The sequence below is a fragment of the Euprymna scolopes genome, chromosome 6 (genome assembly GCF_053919585.1).
Source record: "Euprymna scolopes isolate OS-2025 chromosome 6, ASM5391958v1, whole genome shotgun sequence".
NCBI lineage: Eukaryota > Metazoa > Mollusca > Cephalopoda > Sepiida > Sepiolidae > Euprymna > Euprymna scolopes.
In genome coordinates, this window is record NC_136487.1 from 13,678,821 (window position 1) to 13,700,675 (window position 21,855).

The 21,855-nt window shown below is 29.7% G+C and overlaps 2 protein-coding genes across 8 annotated transcripts in view; one reads left to right on the top strand and one right to left on the bottom strand.

Annotated features, from left to right (window-relative positions):
- Positions 1–21,855, top strand: part of LOC145277520 (uncharacterized) — a 156,582-nt gene that overhangs the window by 84,725 nt on the left and 50,002 nt on the right. The window contains exon 1 of one of the 6 annotated variants that reach the window (XR_013868151.1): positions 8,433–13,095. The exons of the other annotated variants lie outside the window; for them this stretch is intronic. The gene's annotated coding sequence lies outside the window, so the exon portion shown is untranslated. Of the gene's footprint in view, positions 1–8,432; positions 13,096–21,855 lie in introns of those variants that run through there. 6 annotated transcript variants of the gene reach the window in all.
- Positions 1–21,855, bottom strand: part of LOC145277522 (uncharacterized) — an 83,070-nt gene that overhangs the window by 59,282 nt on the left and 1,933 nt on the right. The gene's annotated exons all lie outside the window — the stretch shown is intronic.

Consider the following 21,855-nt stretch of genomic DNA (forward strand, 5'->3'; position numbering starts at 1 on the left):
TGATAGAAAGAGATTTTTCTCGTGTTATGGCAAGAAAGATACAGATTGGTTCATGAATGTTTTCTGGTTAGATGAATCAAGATTTTGTCTTGTTAGTGATGCTCCCATTTGTTCCCGAACGGTGCAATCGAAGAACTGGAGAAAAATTTCCGTCCAGTTGCATAAAATCGACAGTTAAACACGAGAATGGTGGCATAATGGCATGGGAAACTTTTACTGCAGCAGGAGTTGGGGAACTTATTAGATGTGAGAAGTCAATCAATGCAAAGGAATACATTCGAATATAAGAAACAGGACTGTTACCAAATATCTAGAAGACGGTAATATCCCAGAACATTATTTTTCAATATGATAATGCCCCTGCACACACTGCTAAAGTCACAAAACATGGTTTTCTGATAATTCAATTGATGTGATATTTTGGCCAGGTCAATCTACTCGAGAATATTTGGTCCATAATATCTCGTGCATTGGCCGGAAGAACTTTTGAGAACAATGACAAACCGTGGGAAGCTGTGCAAAGCGAATTGAATAGCATCTCCTCTTAACAGTGTTCCACTTTGGTTGAGAGCATGTCTAAAAGGATTGATCTTTTAAAGAAATCAAAAGGGAATGTGATTCCATTCTAAGCATTTATTAAATTAAATGTCTTGTTTTGTGTTATTAGTCTTGTTTAAGTTTCCTTGTTCAATTGTTCTTTGTTCAATACAGCTTTTAGTGCAATAAAATGTATAAAATTTGTTTGGACCATGTTTTTTTTGTTCACGAGTGTGTATATATATAAGTTGATCGTTTTCTCGCTCTGACATTAATATTGAAAGTCTACTTTTCCTATTACTATTAAAATGCTTCCCCACAAGAGCAATATGTGAAGTCGTTTTTAATTTGGGTGAAAAACAGCTCCCACAAAAGAGTTACTCTGGATGTAGGCAAAAATAAAAATTGCCTTAGTATACATTAGTTTCCCCTACATTGACCAAGAACAACTTAACTTAGGCGTACCATTAGAACAGATACTACACTCTGAAAAAAAAATTCACTTATTTCAGAAAAATACGAAAATAAATTAGGCACTAGGCCATTTCAAAGTGTTGGAGAGGGGGGGGTCTATGATCCTTCCGATCACTCTACGTTATATATGTCTATCATTTTCCTGGCTGAATTTTCAATCACTATAATACCACATTCACTCCAAAGATTGTTCTACTTAAGATTCCCAAATCGATTTTTTTAATATTTTTATTTATTTTTTACTAAATAAATATGAACATAAATAAATCGTTTTGATAAAAATAATTTCAGAAGTGTGGGGTGGGAAAAAACAAAACGTACAAACAGATGTTAGGAAAACCCTCCCAACCCTGTCTACATGGTAAACTGTCGACTGTTTTCCGGCTTGACTGGAACCGAAAACAAGCAGGTCAATCTCTAAGTTGAACTCAAATCTAGATGGGAAAAGAAAAGATAGAGTGGAGGAGTCGTGGAGTATGTGATGTCCTTCCAAGATAAGGGCAATTTAGGGGAGGCCAGAGGTGAAAAGAAAAAAATGGAGAAGGGGTGTCTTGGTGGTTTCCTATCGGGAGGGGAGTATATTCACTTGTCTAGCTAAGAAACTAAGAAGGCTTACTTTAAAGAGTCTGGGGTCTAACGGGACCAGGAACCGCATGCTCTATGCTCAAGTCTTCAGACACGTCGTTCACACTACCATTTTCACTACAGCCAGAATCATGAGAAACACCATACATTTCTTCCAATCCCATGGCGATGGCGGCGTGGATGACTTACAATACACTCAGTGGGTGAGGATGCTTGGGATCGATACGAGTTGTCACCAGTACCTCCGGAGTTCACTGTTTTTGAAGTATTCCAGCATTTATTCTGCTGTTATCCCACAACGGGGATAACCGGGTGAATCCACTAATCTTAAACTGTGTAGTATGGCATTAAGGAGTAACGCATAGCGAGCCAATCGCCAGGTCAAGGGAAACTCAGAGTTGTTTAGATGACTTGAACCTGACGTCCAACTCCACTGGGAACAGATCTCCTCTTTCAACAACCCTAATCATCTGACAGTGGTCACTCTCACAAATCCCCATATGGAATTCTTTACTTGAAGCCAGAGAGAGATTGCTGGAGCTTGGAGGCTTCTTGAGCATGGCATGGCACTCTCTGGGGAAATGCATGTCGCTCCTCGACCCACGACAACCTTCAACTGAATGATTGAGAATGAGGTCGAGAAAGCCTCTCGGTGTCTCAATAGCACTTCAAGTAGGGCATGCATTACCAAGCCTCTCTCACACGGACTTTGAACACTGACCTGTCTGCGAACCCAATGCCTCTTCTTGTCCCAAAGAAACCAAGACAGTTGGTGTTTGAGTGTTTTTGGCTATTTCACAGGCAAAAGAAGTACAGCAAGTCGGTAGAGGACGAGAGGGAAGACTACATGGCACATACCTCCACTGTACCTGGACAATATGCCAAGAACTCGAACTGGGCCATCTGTCCGGGCTGAACGGAGCTGGGAGGGTAGTGACATTACTCCACATTCCCAGCTGCAGACCAATCAAGTTGCTGCAGTTGATTTTGGCCCTTGTGATTTTTTTCGTAACATGTGAGCGCCTCTGTCACAATCTCAATGTCTCGAAAGCATGACACAAAGACATCTGCAAACGTGGAGACTCAGCTTGCAGAGTAGTGGCTCCCATACGAGGACATAAAGTAGATTTCGAGCATTTTCCATCACATTGTACAGTACGGAGATTCATTTGTGGAAGTCCAGTTTTAATCCGGTATACTTTTTCTATTTAAAAATTATTAAAATGAACTTTTTATATACTTAGTCATGTATATTCGAGCAACTACAGGAAAGTTAACTAATTTGTATATTACTTTGAAAAACGAGCATTAATTAATTAGATGATTGGTTTCATTTCACTATTACACTGAATTATAGTTATGTATAGTTTTTACATTCTGCATAATTGCATAGAATTTTAGATGAAAACATTCTAGAATACGGAAATATACATGTATGTGTGTGTGTGTGACCTTATGTGTGTGCAAAGTTTCTATCAAACTCCTCTCTGAATATTTGGTTTAAATTTGATATACAGAGTATTTGGACCTAGAGCACACTTTTAATTTGGTTTTTAGCCGGTAATATAGCTGCTATGGAATCAAAATAGAAAAATAATTCGACCATATGCATAATTCGACCATACTGTTTTTTTTTCTGTGCATGTGCTAATTAAAAGTTATAAATTAAACAACGTCATTTTTGCAGTTTTTGTATGCGTATGAATTTATGTTATTCGGTAACGGATAATGTTGAAAAAATTCTAGCTGATACCACACAAGTCATTTTTTTTTTAGTTTTGAAATCATTACTATATATTAGGTGCAGTGTAATAATCAATAGAAAATTAATTTTATAATAATGAATACGAAATCTGCAATTTGACCTAACTTTGCTTGGGCCCGATGTTTTATTTTTTGTTTCTTTTACATAGGCATCACCACTTATCAAGGCCAAAAGGTCACTCGAGGATAAGGGTTAAAGAGTGTACAGTAGTCAATCGGACAATATAGTAATCGTTTGTAATGGAAATTCGGTAAATTTGTATACTTAAGTGGAACGGCTCATCAAGAACTTGCTTACATTGGACTTGAAGACAACCATATTGTAGTCAGCTGGAAAGCAGGAAAACGAAAGACAGGCGTGCAATTCTAAGAAAGAAACTTTTCTCATGGAATCTAAAATGTTCTGTTCGTAACTTTGTGTGCATGTGTATGTATATCTATTAAAAAGTTTGACTCGTGTCCAGGTAACCTACATCTAAGATGTCAAGTGTTTAGACAAAAAATTGGCGGAGGAGTTTGGTAGAGTCTGCAAAGGTCAACTCTTTCAACTTTGATCTTTTGGCAGGCAAATTTTCGCCCAAAAACTGATTAAAAAGCTTGCTGCATGTCTGAATACCCTTTATGTAAAATTTCAAATGTTTAGACCCAAAATTTGCTGAATAGATTTCTAGAAACCGCAAAGGTCAAATCTTTTGAACTTTGACCGTTTGGCTAAGAGTTCAAATTTTTTAAAACTTTGACTCCAATTTTGAGCCGTTAGCATTTATTGTTTTGGGCTCAAATCAAATTAAAAGTTTGATTCATGTCCAAGTTTGGTAGAGTTTTCAAAGGTAAAATCGTTCAACTTTGACCCCTTTTACAGCCAAATTTCTGGCTGAAAACCGACTAAAGAGTTTATTCCCAAATCTCAATACCCCTGATATCAAATTTCGAGTCTGTAGACTGAAAATTGACAGAGTAATTTGGTAGGGAAATGTACACACACAGACAGACACACATACAGACAATTTCACTTGTATAGCTATAGTAGCAGCTCAGCCCGGCTTTGCTCGGCACCTATGTACTGTTCATAACTTGCCCTACATGTGAATATACTTTATGTAAAATTTCAAATGTTTAGATCAAAAATTGTCTGAGTAATTTCGTAGAGACCACAGAGGTAAATTGTTTTGAAATTTGACCCTAATTTTAACCCCTTAACATTTATTACTTTGGTCTCAAATCAAAATAAAAAAGTTTTACCCATGTCCAAGTTATTTTCATCTTAAATTTCAAGTCTTTAGACCCAAAATTGGTGGAGAAATTTGGTAGAATCTGTAAAGGTCAACTCTTTCAACTTTGACCTCTTGGCAGCCAAATTTTCGCCTAAAAAACTTATTAAAATGCTTGCTTTATTACTGAATATGTATAAATTTCAAATGTTTAGACCTAAAATTGGCTGAGTAGTTTGCTAGACACCGCAAAGATCAAATCTTTTGAACTTCGATTTCTTGGCGGCTCAAATTTTCGACCCAAACCGATTAAAAAACTTGCCCTATCTCTGAATACCCTTTATGTAAAATTTCACAAGTTCAGACAAGAAATTGGCTGAGTAATTTGGTAGAGACCGCAGAGGTCAAATTTCAATTAAGTTTGACCCCAATTTGGACCCCTTTTGGGCTTAAATCAAATAATAAAGTTTGATCCATGTCCAAGCAACTTATATTTAAAATTTCAAGTGTTTAGACCCAAAATTGGCCGAGGAGTTCGGTAGAGTTTTCAAACGTTAAATCGTTGAACTTTGACCCCTTGACAGCCAAATTTATGACCAAAAATCGATTAAAAAGATTTTCCCATGTCTCAATACCTCTTATCTTAAATCTCTAGTCTCTAGACAGAAAATTGACAAAGTTATTTGGTAGGGAAATGTACACACACATACACACACACACACACACACACACACACACACACACACACATACATACATACATACATACATACATACATACATTTTCACTTTTATATATATATATATATATATATATATATATATATATATATATATAAAGAGAGAGAGAGAGAGAGAGAGAGAGAGAGAGAATTATAAATCTCTGTAGACCATCCGACCTCCCTCACATGCTTACATCATGTCTATAAAAAACATTGTTGTCATGGAAACCAGCTTGTATTTAATAAGATTTACATTTCTTTGCACAGTCAAACCACATTCAATACATGCAAACTTCAGTATTTGCTTAACTTGTACACCTAGTTTAAATTATTAAACTATTAAACATTAAAGGTGCACAATTCAAAAGCACAGAAGAATGTTCTGTATTTTGTATTTTTCTAATTTTTTTTGTGTGTGTTATTTACACAGTCTTCTATACAGAACATCCCTCTTCCCCCGTCTTTCCTTTTCACATAAAGTCGGCTAGTATCATCCTTCGGATATAGTGCACTGTGCATAGTCATAAGTTTTCTGGTCTTCTAGTCGAGACGCCTTAGTTATTCTTTGCTCCAACCTATAAACAGTTTACAAGTGATAATGCCCATCTGTTTATACATCTAATTAGGTTATACTCTATAATTCAGTTAAGAGTTCCTTGTTTTTCTTTCATTTCTGTTGGTTTCATAATGGTTGCTTGAAGAACTCCAAAATATTTGTAGTAGTTATTTTCACCTTGTGCTCTCATCTCCGTTTGGTTGGGTCGTTCTATGACTTATATTATTTCTTTTACATTATTTCTTTTACATTATTTCCCTTACATTATTTCTTTTACATTATTTCTTTTACATTATTTCTTTTATATTATTTCTTTTACATTATTTCTTTTACATTATTTCTTTTACATTATTTCTTTTACATTATTTCCCTTACATTATTTCTTTTACATTATTTCTTTTACATTATTTCTTTTACATTATTTCTTTTACATTATTTCTTTTACATTATTTCTCTTACATTATTTCTTTTACATTATTTCTTTTACATTATTTCTTTTACATTATTTCTTTTACATTATTGCTTTTACATTATTTCTTTTACATTATTTCTTTTCCATTATTTCTCTTACATTATTTCTTTTACATTATTTCTTTTACATTATTTCTTTTATATTATTTCTCTTACATTATTTCTTTTACATTATTTCTTTTACATTATTTCTTTTACATTATTTCTTTTTCATTATTTCTTTTACATTATTTCCCTGACATTATTTCTTTTACATTATTTCTTTCACATCATTTCTTTTACATTATTTCTTTTACATTATTTCTTTTACATTATTTCTTTTACATTATTTCCCTGACATTATTTCTTTTATATGATGTCTTTTACATTATTGCTTTTACATTATTTCCCTTACATTATTTCTTTTATATGATTTCTTTTACATTATTTCTTTTTCATTATTTCTTTTGCATTATTTCTTTTACATTATTACTGTTACATTATTTCTTTTACATTATTTCTGTTACATTATTTCTTTTACATTATTACCCTTACATTATTTTTTGTACATTATTTCTTTTACATTATTTCTTTTACGTTATATCTTCTTCATTATTTCTTTTACATAATTTCTTTTACATTATTTATTTTGCATTTTTTCCCTTACATTTATTTCTTTTACATTATTTCCCTTACATTATTTCTGTTACATTTTTTCTTTTATATCATTTTTTGCATTATTTCTTTTATATTATTTCCCTTACATTATTTCCCTTACATTATGTCCCTTACATTATTTCCCTTACATTATTTGTTTTACATTATTTCTTTTACATTATTTTGTTTACATTATTTCCCTTATATGTTTTGGTTTACATTATTTCCCTTACATTATTTGTTTTACATAATGTCTTTTACATATAATTTTGCATTATTTCTTTTACATTATTTCTTTACATTATTTCCCTTAAATTATTTCTTTTACATTATTTCTTTTACATTATTTCTTTTACATTATTTTTTTACATTATTTCTTTACATTATTTTTTTACATTATTTCTTTTACATTATTTCTTTACATTATTTCTTTTACATTATTTCTTTACATTATTTCTTTTACATTATTTCTTTACATTATTTCTTTTACATTATTTTTTTACATCATTTCTTTTACATTTTTTCTTTACATTATTTCTTTTACATTATTTCTTTACATTATTTCTTTTACATTTTTTCTTTACATTATTTCTTTTACATTTTTTCTTTACATTTATTCTTTTACATTACTTCTTTACATTATTTCTTTTACATTATTTCTTTTACATTATTTCTTTACATTATTTCTTTTACATTATTTCTTTACATTATTTTTTTACATTATTTCTTTACATTATTTTTTTACATTATTTCTTTTACATTATTTCTTTACATTATTTCTTTTACATTATTTCTTTACATTATTTCTTTTACATTATTTCTTTACATTATTTCTTTTACATTTTTTCTTTACATTTATTCTTTTACATTACTTCTTTACATTATTTCTTTTACATTATTTCTTTTACATTATTTCTTTACATTATTTCTTTTACATTATTTCTTTACATTATTTCTTTTACATTATTTCTTTAACATTATTACTTTACATTATTTCTCTTTCATCATTTCTTTTACATTACTTTTCTTACATTATTATTTTTCCATTATTTCTTTTACATTATTTATTTTACATTATTTATTTTTCCCTATTTCTTTTACATTATTGTCCTTACATAATGTCTTTTACATTCTGTTTTTTACATTATTTCTTTTACATTATTTCTTTTAAATTTTTTCTATTACATTATTTCCCTTACATTATTTCTATTACATTATTTCTTTATATTATTTCTTTTACACTATTTCTTTACATTATTTCTTTACATTATTTCTTTACATTATTTCTTTTACATTATTTCTTTACATTATTTCTTTTACATTATTTCTGTAAATTATTTCTTTTACATTATTTCTTTACATTATGTCTTTTACATTATTTCTTTTACATTATTTCTTTACATTATTTCTTTTACATTATTTCTTTACATTATTTCTTTACATTATTTCTTTACATTATTTCTTTTACATTCTTTCTTTTACATTATTTCTTTTACATTATTTCTCTTACATCATTTCTTTTGCATTATTTACCTTACATTATTTCTTTTACATTATTTCTTTTACATTATTTCTTTACATTATTTCTTTTACATTATTTCTTTACATTATTTCTTTACATTATTTCTTTTACATTATTTCTCTTACATTCTTTCTTTTGCATTATTTCTTTTACATTATTTCTCTTACATCATTTCTTTTGCATTATTTACCTTACATTATTTCTTTTACGTAATTTCCCTTGCATTATTTTATATACATTTTTCCCTTACATTATTTCTTTTACATTATTTTCCTTAAATTATTTATTTTACATTATTTCTTTTACATTATTTATTTTAGATTATGTCCCTTACATTATTTATTTTACATTTTTCTTTTAAATTATTCCCTTTACATTATTGCTTTTACATCATTTCCCTTACATTATTGCTTTTACATTATTTCTTTCACATTGATTCCCTTATATTATTTCCTTTCATTATTTCTTTGCAGAATTTTTTTTTCGATTATTTCTTTTACATTATTTTGTTTCGTTATTTCTTTTACATTATTTCCCTTACATTATTTCTTTTACATTATTTCTTTTACATTATTTCCCTTACATTATTTCTTTTATATGATTTCTTTTACACTATTACTTTTTCATTATTTTTTTTGCATTATTTCTTTTACATTATTTCCCTTACATTATTTCTTTTACATTATTTCTTTTGCATTATTTCTTTTACATTATTTCTTTTACATTATTTCTTTTACATTATTTCTTTTACGTTTTTTCTTTTACATTATTTCTTTTTCATTATTTCTTTTACATTATTACTGTTACATTATTACCCTTACATTATTTTTGTACATATTTTCTTTTACATTATTTATTTTACATTATTTCTTTTACATTATTTCTTTTACATTATTTCTTTTACATTTTTTCTTTTACATTATTTCTTTTACATTATTTTCCTTCCATTATTTCTGTTACATTATTTCTTTTGCATTATTTCTTTTACATTATTTCTTTTACATTATTTTCCTTCCATTATTTCTGTTACATTATTTGTTTACATTATTTCTTTTACATTATATCTTTTACATTTTTTCTTTTACATTATTTGTTTTACATCATTCCTTTTACATTATTTCTTTTACATTCTTTTTCTGACATTTTTTGCCTTATATTATTTTCCTTACATTATTTCTTTTACATCATTGCCGTTATAATATTTCTTTTACATCATTGCCGTTATAATATTTCTTTTACATTATTTCTTTTACATTATTTCTTTTACATTATGTCTTTTACATTATTTCCTTTACATTATTTCTTGTACATTGTTTATTTTCGATTATTTCTTTTACATAATTTGTTTTACATCATTTCCCTTACATTATTTCTTTTCCAATATTTCTCTTACATTATTTCTTTTACATTATGTCTTTTACATTATTTCCCTTACATTATTTCTTTTACATTATTGTTTTTACATTATTTCTTTTACATTTTTTTTACATTATGTTGTTACATTATTTCCCTTACATTATTTCTTTTACATTATTTTGTTTATAGTATTTCTTTTACAATATTTCTTTTACATCATTTCTTTTACATTATTTCTGTACATTATTTCCCTTACATTATTTGTTTTGCATTATTGCTTTTACATTATTTCTTTTACATTATTTCTTTTACGTTGTTTTTTTTAAATTATTTCTTTTACATTATTTCCCTTACATTATTTCTTTTACATTATTTTTTTTTACAGTATTTCTTTTACAATATTTCTTTTACATTGTTTCTTTTACATTATTTCTTTTACACTATTACTTTTTCATTATTTCTTTTGCATTATTTCTTTTACATTATTTCTTTTACATTATTTCTTTTACATTATTTCTTTTACACTATTACTTTTTCATTATTTCTTTTGCATTATTTCTTTTGCATTATTTCTTTTACATTATTTCTTTTGCATTATTTCTTTTACATTATTTCTTTTACATTATTTCTTTTACATTATTTCTTTTACGTTTTTTCTTTTACATTATTTCTTTTTCATTTTTTCTTTTACATTATTTATTTTACATTATTTATTTTACATTATTTCTTTTACATTATTTCTTTTACATTATTTATTTGGATTTTTTCCCTTACATTATTTCTTTTACATTATTTCCCTTACATTATTTCTGTTACATTTTTTCTTTTATATTACTTTTTACATTATTTCTTTTATATTATTTCCCTTACATTATTTCCCTTACATTATGTCCCTTACATTATTTCCCTTACATTATTTGTTTTACATTATTTCTTTTACATTATTTTGTTTACATTATTTCCCTTATATTTTTTGGTTTACATTATTTCCCTTACATTATTTGTTTTACATAATTTCTTTTACATATTTTTTACATTATTACTTTTACATTATTGCTTTTACATTATTTCTTTTACATTATTTTTTTTACGTTATTTCTTTTACATTATTTTCCCTACATTTTTTGTTTTACAATATTTTCCTTACATTATTTGTTTTACATTATTTATTGTACATATTTTTTTACATTATTTTTTTACATTATTTCCCTTACATTATTTCCAGTTGTCTTCTTCACATGATGAGTAGTGCGCACTTTTTCATACCAAATTTTTCTGGATATTCTGGCTGAAGATTCTAATTGTTTTTATTAGCGACTCTAGTTTTCTTTTAGTTTTTGCAAACAGTTTTAGGTTATTCATGTCCATTAGGTCGTTGATTCTTTCATCTGTATTAGTTAACTTGTCCGGCTTTCCAGTTCCTTAGTATATTGTTTAGGCGCACCATGGCTATGATGAACAGTAGTGGTGATAGGGAATCACCTTAGAAGATACCTTTTTGTATTTTTTATCTCAGTTATATACAAGAGGAGGACGATTAAATCGTTTTTCTAGAAAAGACGACATGATTCCATTTCTGTTTGATGAAAACCGGTTTTCTCTTTTTGTTGCAGACCATCTACTAGTTGGCCAGTTGTGTACAAATCCCAAGAGCGATGAAAGCTATCTATCATGTCTGAAAGTTACATGATGTTCAATGAGCGAGATTGGAGATGCGTCACTGTACAACATGCCCTCTACCAATCCAAATTATGACAACAGGACCATTGTCAGCACCCTCAAAATAAATCGTTGCCACGAATAACTAGGACATGTCTAGAATGCTGAAAACAAAGTTTCTGGCCACGGTTATGATCTTTGGTGTGGTTTCAAGTGAGGGCCACATCATGCAACCTCACATCTTTGAAGTCGGCTTGGAAGTTAACATGAAAGTGTACCTGGATGTGTTGAAGAGTGTGGTGATCCCCTGGTGCAAATAGGTTGCCGCTGGCAGACCCTGGGTGTGGCAGCAGGACTCAGTATCAGCCTACAAATCCAAAGAGATCCATGCTTGGTTTTAGAAGGAATCCTATGACTTTGTATCCTTCTCTCACTGACCCCCTTCCCCTTTAACCTGAACCCGCTGGACTACTTTGTGTGTTCATGCGTCAAGAGCATCATTAACATGACCTCCCACAACACCAAAGCCAGCCTCATCACTGCCATCCACCAAGTATTCATGAGCTCCCGCCATCCTTGATCCTTCATAATTATTTTATACACTGGAATTTCAGTGGTAATAATGCTCCCCAAGGTTCCAGTCCTCTTCACATTCAATGAAAGTCTGGTTAGTGCTTTTTTCTCTGTCTTTCTATCCTTTTAGACCCTTCCTAACTATTTAGTGTGACGTCAATACAACATATTTTTTTTTTAATTTTAATTTAATTTAATTTAATTTTTTTAGTTATGTTCATTGGAATTTGAGTGACAAGTCTCCTAAGATTTCTAGCACTCTCTGTCACTTTTGATGCCTGCTGCAGAATATTTTACACTATTACAGCATCTGTTTACCTTAAAGACAATAAGCCTACAAAGGTTGCAGTATTTTTTAAGAGTCTTCAGAACAACAGCAGTCTGTTACAGTGCTGCAGAATGCTGTGCCCCAGCATGGTCTTTGAGCCAACACACAAGATCAATTGATAAAAAACACTGTGAAACCATGCATATTATCTTAGGATGTCTGAAGACAACCCAATATAATCGCACCACCCCTCATAAAGAGAGAGAGAAGCAACTCAAAATGGATTCAAAACGTCAAGGACACTTACCAATACAACAAATTTAAAAGATGTCCCAGATACTTCCAAACTCAAGTCCCAAAAACCCTTCTACAACTCAAAAACTAAGAAATTTCAACCCAATTAAGACATGGAAAGAGGAATGGAGAAACAATACTCCCAAAGGAGAGAAACATCATTAAAGACTCAACTTTGTGCCTCCCAGGTTTTGCTATAAATAGTAGGAAGCAGTGGGTATCCGCAAACTGGATCAGAACAAGACACTGCAGGACTGCAGTAAACAAACACAGGTGGAGACAAATAAATTCCCCAATCTGCCCAAAGGGCAATGAAGCCCTTCAGAACACAGGTGCCCTGATCCTACACTGTCCAATCATCCGACTGGAAAGAGGCGATGTAACAGCCCATCTACCTGAAGTCAATTTCTTAGGCTAAAAAAATACTGGTACAGACGCCTAACCCATATGATACTACTACCAACTAATGTGAGTCGTTTAATTCCAAATCATTTATTGAACAGTTTGTTTTGCTTTGTTTTGGCATTTATTTATTTTTTGTTTTGTTTTTTATTATTTTTTAAGCGAGTTCGGTTCTTCAAATCATTTGTTGGTTCTCTCATGGGAGTTCTGGTTTTCAGCCTCAATCTTTTCGATCCTCCTTGACTCTTCTAGGGAGAGGATATCACTTTATGTGACTCCCGTGATTAATAATTTCTGTTTTATTTTATTTATATTTTTCATTATCTGTGGCTGGTTTCTGGATTTTCCATAAGATTTTGGCTGTTTCCTCATTGCCATTATCATTATTATCATTATTATTATTATTATTATTATTATTATTATTATTATTATTATTATTATTATTATTATTTCCATTACTACAGTCTTTACAAAATTGAAAAAAAAATAGTATGCTTTGCCTATATACTCACTCGTTATCTATTTAGATAAATTATTATAATTCTAGCAGTGGCGGCTCGTGCCTGGAGCTGTGGAACTGCAGCACCCCCAAGTCATTTCTACTTATTATTATCGATACACGTTAAAAAGAATACCTTTTTTTTTTTTCTTTCTATGTGATAATATATCATATTATATATATATATATATATATATATATATATATATATATATAATCCTGAAGATTAATGTCGATAATTGTCCCCATACTCATATAAGCATAAAAGCAAAACTTTGCTTGGAGCTGCGAAATTTACAGTTACACATTCTTAGTGAAGTTCGCTTCTGCGCATGCCCGATCTAGAACGGGCGCTATGAGCCAAATTGGAACTGTAGTTTTCGCAGTTCCAAACGCGGTGTTTGCGCGTTTTCGCTTATTTTTTTTTAAGAGGCTTGTTTACAAATGTTTTCTTTTTATTATTATTAAAAAGTGTAACGTGTTCTTATAAATAAAATCTCCACCTTAAAAAAAATTCCCACACTTTAAAATGCGATTTAAGCAGACAAAAATATACAATATGCCAAACATTTATTTTTAATTAAAAGTGTTTGGGCTTTTAGCCTTGAAGCTACCAACGCGACTAATGTTATTTTTTTTTTTTTTACCTATATGGCTTATTTTATTTGTATTTTTAAGTAATTTTTAATCTATTTATTTTGTAGTAGTTTAACTTTACAGAATAAAAAATATTTACATATTTTTCTATAGAAAAGCGATCTAGACGGGCGATATCTGCCAATTTGGAGCTGTAGTTTTCGCAGTTCCAAACGCTCGTGAAACGCGGTGTTTGCGCGTTTTTGCTTATTTTTTTTTTAAGAGGCTTATTTACAAATGTTTTCTTTTTATTATTATTAAAAAGTGTAACGTGTTCTTGTAAATAAAATCTCCACCTTAAAAAAAATTCCCACACTTTAAAATGCGATTTAAGCAGACAAAATATACAATATGCCAAACTTTTTTTAAATTAAAAGTGTTTGGGCTTTTAGCCTTGAAACTACCAACGCGACTAATGTTATTTATTTTTTTTTTTTACCTATATGGCTTATTTTGTTTGTGTTTTTAAGTAGTTTGAAATCTATTTATTTTGTAATAATTAAACTTTACAGAATAAAGAATATTTACATTTTCTTCTATAGAAAAGCGAAGAAAATTGTATTTTTAAAATACATTTTAGTTAGAAATGTTTTTACCTTATATATATATATATATATATATATATATATATATATATATATATATATATATATATATATATATATATGTATATATATACATATATATATACATGTATATATATACATGTATATATATATATATATATACATATATATATACATATATACACGCACACATATATATATACACACACATATATATACACATATATACACACATATATATATACACACACATATATATATATACACATATATATACACACACACATATATACACACACATATATACACACACATATATATATACACACACACATATATATACACATATATATATGTACACACACGATATATATACACACACACATATATATATGCACACATATATATACACACACACATATATATATACACACACACATATATAAACACACATTATATATATATATATATATATATATATATATATATATATATATACATAACAAAGTTTTAGCATTTATTTACCTCCCACGAGGACAAAGCAAGAAGTTTTACACTTTGAACAAAGTTTTTTTTAATTAAAATGTGCAATAACAAGACGAGTATGTAAAACCGTTTTATAATAGCCCAGTAAATAGCAAGGTTTATTTTTATTTTTATATAAAAAGTGGTAAAAAGATTTGTAAATAAAATTATGTATCTTTAATTTTTTTTTATTTGCTCATAGTACAAACATGTAAACTTTTTTATTCTATATTTTATTTACAAAGTTTTGTTATAAACACACATTTTTAAATTTTAAATAAAATTGTTATTCAATAAAACCATTTTTAAATGGTAAACTCCTAACTTTATCATCGTTTGCAGGCAAGTAAATTTCAAAGATTTTGTTTTTATGAAAAAATAAATTATTAAAAAATTGTAAATAAAATGTATTTAAAAAATGTTTTTCGTTTGTTTGCCTGCGGAAAAAGCCCGTACAATTTTATTTAATCTGTAAAGTTTAAAAGAAATATATTTGAATATTTTTTTTTACTCTGTAAAGTGTACACAATTTAAAATAGTGTTTTTTAATTAAAATGTTTTTGCGTATTACCCCTTTTTCGACGGCTTACAATGGCAAAGTTAAAAATATTTGTATTAAAAAAAAGCAATTTTAATGACAAGCCTATTTTGTTATACGCCTATTTTTAATTAACAACAAGCTTTTTATAAATAAAACCGTTGTTAATTAGTAAAACTTTTTTCGTTAATAAAAATCTGTGACCTAAAAGTTATAAAAGTATGATTCAACTCAGTTAGAACTTCCGGTTCAGTTGAATCGCAAGAGGATCACATAAACATTGTATTCCTTCTACCCTAATTGATATTCTACTAATAGACTACCTAGTACTTACCTTTCCCAATACAATTGATATAAAAAGAATTTAACCATGGTCTCCTTGCATCCCCAAGAAATAACTTCTGCGACGGTAAATGAACTTCAACAGATTGAGTTTTCACAGCTGTCTCTCCATGATAAAGTTGAAATTAAGAAAACATGCCGTTCAACGCCTGGTATTCAAATATCTCAGCCAGGCATTAGCAACAACAAAGTGTATATTCGTAGCTTTAATGGTACCAACGGAAAAGTTGGCTTCGTGGCTGTGAACTAAAAAAGGCATTGTTCTGCTTTCCTTGTTTGTTGTTAGGGGGTGATGTAACATGGACAAAAGATAGTTTCAGAACTATTAGCAAAATGAAAGATAGAACTGAAAAGCATGAGAAGCACGTTGACAATATAGTTTCCCTATCAATTTTGGGGACCGTAAATATCAAAGAAAAACTTAGTAAGGCCTACAGACTTTCAATCAATCATCATAACATGAATGTTAAGAAGAACCGTGAAATTTTATCTAAAATAATAGATTGTATTTTCTTTTGTGGGAACTTTGAAACTCCCTTACGAGAACATGATGAAAAAGATGATTCAGTAAATCCAAGTGTATTTAGAGTATTTTTAAATTTTGCATCTTAATTAGATCCAGATTTAAAGAATGTAATGTCTTCAAAGGTGTTTCCAAGACTATTCAGAATGACATACTTGACTGTCTTTTACAAATATACCGTGATGAAATAAGGGCAGAAATTAGCAAAGCTTCCTTTGTAGCTGTCATAGCTGATGATACAACAGATGTGTCTGAACATACAGAAATGATCATTGTTTTACGGTACATCTTGGATGAAAAAATACTTGAACGCTTTTGGGGATTCTTTATTCCAGAAAACCAAACCGTTGATGGGATATCAAAATGTATTCTACAACAATTAGATATAATCCTTCAAGAGAATCGCCAAAAACTGATAGCTCAGACATTTGATGATGCAAATGTCATGAAAGGCAAAAAAGCTGGTGCTCAGGCGAAAATAAAAGCAGTTTATAGTAATGCGCATTTCACTCACTGTTATGCGCATCAACTTAATTTAATAATAAGGAATGCAGCACGCATTACACGAAATCCTAGAATATTTATCTCTAACATTTTGGCTATTCCGACTTTCTTTTCTAGATCACCACAGCGTCTGTCCATTTTTCAAGAAGCATCTGGATGTAAGCATTCTACGTGTATCTGCCACAAGGTGGAACTTTAACATACATAAATAGAGTTCATGAAAATGTTCAAGCATAAAAAAACTGTCACTGAAATTCAGTCAACATCATATGTAGATGAGACCGTTGCAGAAGCGACAGGAATTCAGAAATATTTGAACGATGAAAATTTCATATTTTCGTTTGAGCTATTTCATAAAATTATGTCTCATGTTGAAATTATTTATCGGGAAATTAGCATATATAAAGTCAATGAATACATAACAAATTTCAAAACTGCTATTTTAGAGATAAGAAACACCAAATACTGTGAAAATTCTTCACAAACACTCAAGGACGAAGCTAAAGAACTGTGTGACTATATATCTGTTGATATAACGGACAGATATTCTTCTAAACATTTAATACTTGCTAAATTGTTTTACAAGAAAAGCTTTGCTAGTTTTAAGAAAAAAAAACACCTACAAAAGAGATATCCTTGACAACTGAAGCATATCCTATGATTGACAAAGAAAAGTTTGAAACTGAGCTAGAAATATTTTATAGTAGGTCAGATATCCATGAATATTGCAAACTAATTGATCTGAAATTTATTTTGGAAAACAATTTAAACGATGTTCTTAGTGAAATCACAAAACTCATAAAAATTATCTTGACAATTCCCATGACTGCATAAGAGATAGAACGTTGTTTTTAAACTCTGAAAAGAATAAAAACTTTTCTAAGGAACACCATGGGTTGCGAAAGACTAAATGAACTTGCAGTGCTTTCAATTGATAAAAAAAGTTCTTCAGCAGTCATTCAGAAGTTAAGGAGAAAATTATCAATCTTTTCTCACAAATTAAAACAAGAAGAATGGAATTTACTTTCAAATGAATGTAATAAGTAAAATATTTAAAATATTTACATCTATTTAGGATTCCTTTAAGTTATTGTATTTTTATACGTGTGCATACGTATAAATTATATTTTTTATATTTGTTTTATTTTTACACAATATTAAAACAATAGGTATTTTCTTTAAAACAGCACCCCCACTAATCTTAGGCACGAGCCGCCACTGAATTCTAGCAGCACCCATGGATATTTCACAGAATGAGAAATATATCTAATCAACCAATATGTTTCGACAAAGCTAATATTTTTCTGGATAGTTCAAAAAACTAGTTTTTGGAACAGAAAAACCAATAACATGCAACAAATATAAGCTTATTAACATTTTTATGAAAATAGTGTCCATTGTACTATAAGTATAGAACTGACCCAAATGAGATGAATTAATAAATACTAATAAATACTCAGAAAGTAATATTGTGCTACGTAGTTCAATACAAATAATAAAATCACATTGTAAAAGACAATTTTTAATTTACACCTTCAATCCAGAACCTCTTGACAGACACTTACATTTTGGCCTGTATCTTTCGAATGTTCACTGTTTTTATGCTGCTTTCTTTTTCAGTTAAGAACCACTGCGCATCGAATTTACTTTCTTACACAATTACAACAATGATTATATATTTTTATGAAGATATTCGAAAACGAGGCTATATCAGAGGAAAGTCACTTTTATATTCCTGTCTAGGGTTACTGGATTGGCCTTTTTAAAGCCAAATTTTGGAAATTTGTTTTGTTTTAAGACAGTTTGACCTTTAAAAGTTGTATTTGGCCTTTTTTTAAGCGTAGTGTACTGGCCAAAGAAAGGACCAACAGATTCATATAAAAATTACAAAAGTAATTAAAGTTTACATGTACAAATTATTATTATTATTATTATTATTATTATTATTATTATTATTATTATTATTATTATTTCTGATGACATAAAGAATAAAAATGGTTATCATTGACATTAATGGCACCGAGTTAAGTTTGACGTTGTTATGTGGTTTGATATTTGCTTTCTAACTCTTTCTCATCCTGTGGAATGGTTTCGTCCAGCGACCAGAAAATGACACTTGTTTTACTCACGAATTTTTTACCCGTTGCATAATATTCTTTGTGCCCTTCCAATTGGAGCTAGTGATTTCTCTCTGTGATCTTTTGATCCTCCTTGACCCGTCATAATCATTTTGTGTAATATTTGTCATCATGTGTGTATGCGTATGGTGTGTTTGGAATGGAACTTTTTATTTAAATAACAAGGCGTAGTTTGTCTTTGTTCTGTCAGCCATAACCGGGTGGAAGTTTAAAATAATTTGTAATTATATTTTAGAATAGCCCGCATTGAGGATTGAACTTGCAAACTCCAGAAGGCTGTTAGTTACAACTGATTAGCACTTAGCACTTTTATCCGTTACGTCCAAGATGAGAACTGTAGTCTGAATAATTGAAATATTAGGTTGTCTGGAAAATCCTTAGAGTTTTATAAGTATAGGTTTCTGAAGGATCTTAACAAGCCTATAGAAACGTTTATTTAAATCACAAATGAAACTTGGCATGTTTTTTCCATTGCTGACAAAATATATCCCTCATTACAAGAAAATGGATCATAACAAATTTAATTTTCAGGTAGTTACGCATTTTTTCTTCCAAAGAAAGGGGAAACTGCTCCTAAAACTTTGTTTTTGTATTCACGTTCATCCCTAACAAGGCATATCACCACTGAGACGTAAGAGGTTACTATTTGAGACCATACCTAGGAAAGATTAATAAGATGTTGGTATACGTTATGTTTAAACTTCTGCATATCAGTACAGCCAGGAAAGCATGTAGCAGGAAGGGAATTCCAAAGTCTAGCTGTTTGAAGAAAGAAACTATTAGAGTAGAAAGCTTTCTGGCAGTTGGGAACCTCAACAGTGAAGAGGTGTGATTTTGTTGCTAAGCGGGCTTTTCGGGGATATGTATGTTGAGGGGGCACAAGTGCAATGAGTTCATCAGAGCACATTCCATTAAAATACTTGTAAAACAGACACAGAAATGTAACATTGCAATGCATGGTGACAATGCTATACAAGAATCAACTTAAGTTTGTTTTTTCATTTTAAAATAGAGGACCATGTTTACAGGAGTTAAGCGAGATGTTGTTTTACGTTACACTTAAACTTCTGCATGTCAAAATGGGAAATATCAGTCTTGGGGATGATACCCTCAAATTTGATATTCATGTTTTGAAAACAAAACTTGAAAGAAATCCAAATATCACAACTAGAGCAGTTGAGTCTCGAGAAATGTCACAATATAATGAAACCATTTTAGAATAAACCAGTGGCATTTACTTTAGGTCGGTTGAACCAACTTCCTCTGAATGAGGAATAGTCTAGAGAATATTAAGTCGGTCGCTTGTATAGTAGAACCCCAGGATGTGGCATTAAAAATTAGTAACAAAATACAGTACAGTATATAATACACATATAATCAAATAACATTTTAAATAACATCGTAAGGCGGGGAAAATGCCGTAACCAGGGGCTAAAAGAACATCGTATTCTACATCGTAACCTGAAAAAACTATATCCTAGGAACACCGTATCCCGGGGTTCTACTGTATATCCTCATCACAGGAGAGGACAACGTTAAGATTTTGCAGTTCTTGCAGAAAGGTGACTATGTCCTCCTACATACAACGCCTGGTATTGTCAAATGGTTACCCATCTGGTATTGACTAAAGTCAACGTTGTTTAACCTCGGTGATCTAACGAGAACTGTTGTGTCAACGGGATTATGTTGTATATGAGTTGGCTTAAATGATGTAACACTAAACGTTAATATGAAATCCGTAATCTCAAATCAAAGTTGTGTTAAGGCCTTGCATCTTAGCCATAAAAACTGAAAAATAGTCTTTAAACAAGCCCCCCCCCCCCCGGCAAAAAAAAAAATGAATATTTTAAATAAAACAGAAATTACTTTTGGTTTTTTCCTAAAATTTGAACTATTGTTTTTTTTTTTTGTTGTTGTTTTTTTTATTTTTTGTACATGAGCCTTTATAACATAAAATTAGAATCGCATTTACAGTTTTTACTTGAAATCAATTGGTTGGCTGAATTGGGATTCATAGTTACTGATGATACCAGATCAGGCTGTCTGAAGATATTGGCTTTCTGACATAAAATGCGCTAAACATTAATGTTATTGTTTTTGTTTTTCAATTCCTTTTGCAAAACTTAAAATCATGTCCCGCAAAGTAAAAAAAAAAAAAAAAAAAATCAAACCAAACACAACAAAGAAATATTTCAAGATATAAAGAACTTGAACCAATAAAAAAAATTTTTCCAAAATGACTGGATTCGGTATTAAATAACTGGAAAAGGGTTGAAATGCTGTAAAACAAAACAACCAAACTAAACACCATCAATAAATATTTGAAGATATAAAACCAAACCAATCGACCATATTATTATTATTATTATTGTAAGTATATAGACACAAAATAAAAAGATAAAATATTTTATATGGTCTGCCAACCACAAACCAATTTGTTAAGACGTATGTTGCACATTCCACTAACTTATAAAAAAACGTTTGTTTTTGTTTGTTTTTTTTTGTTTTGTTTTTTTTTTATTTTTCACAATTCAGAAGATTGGTTAGGTTTAATT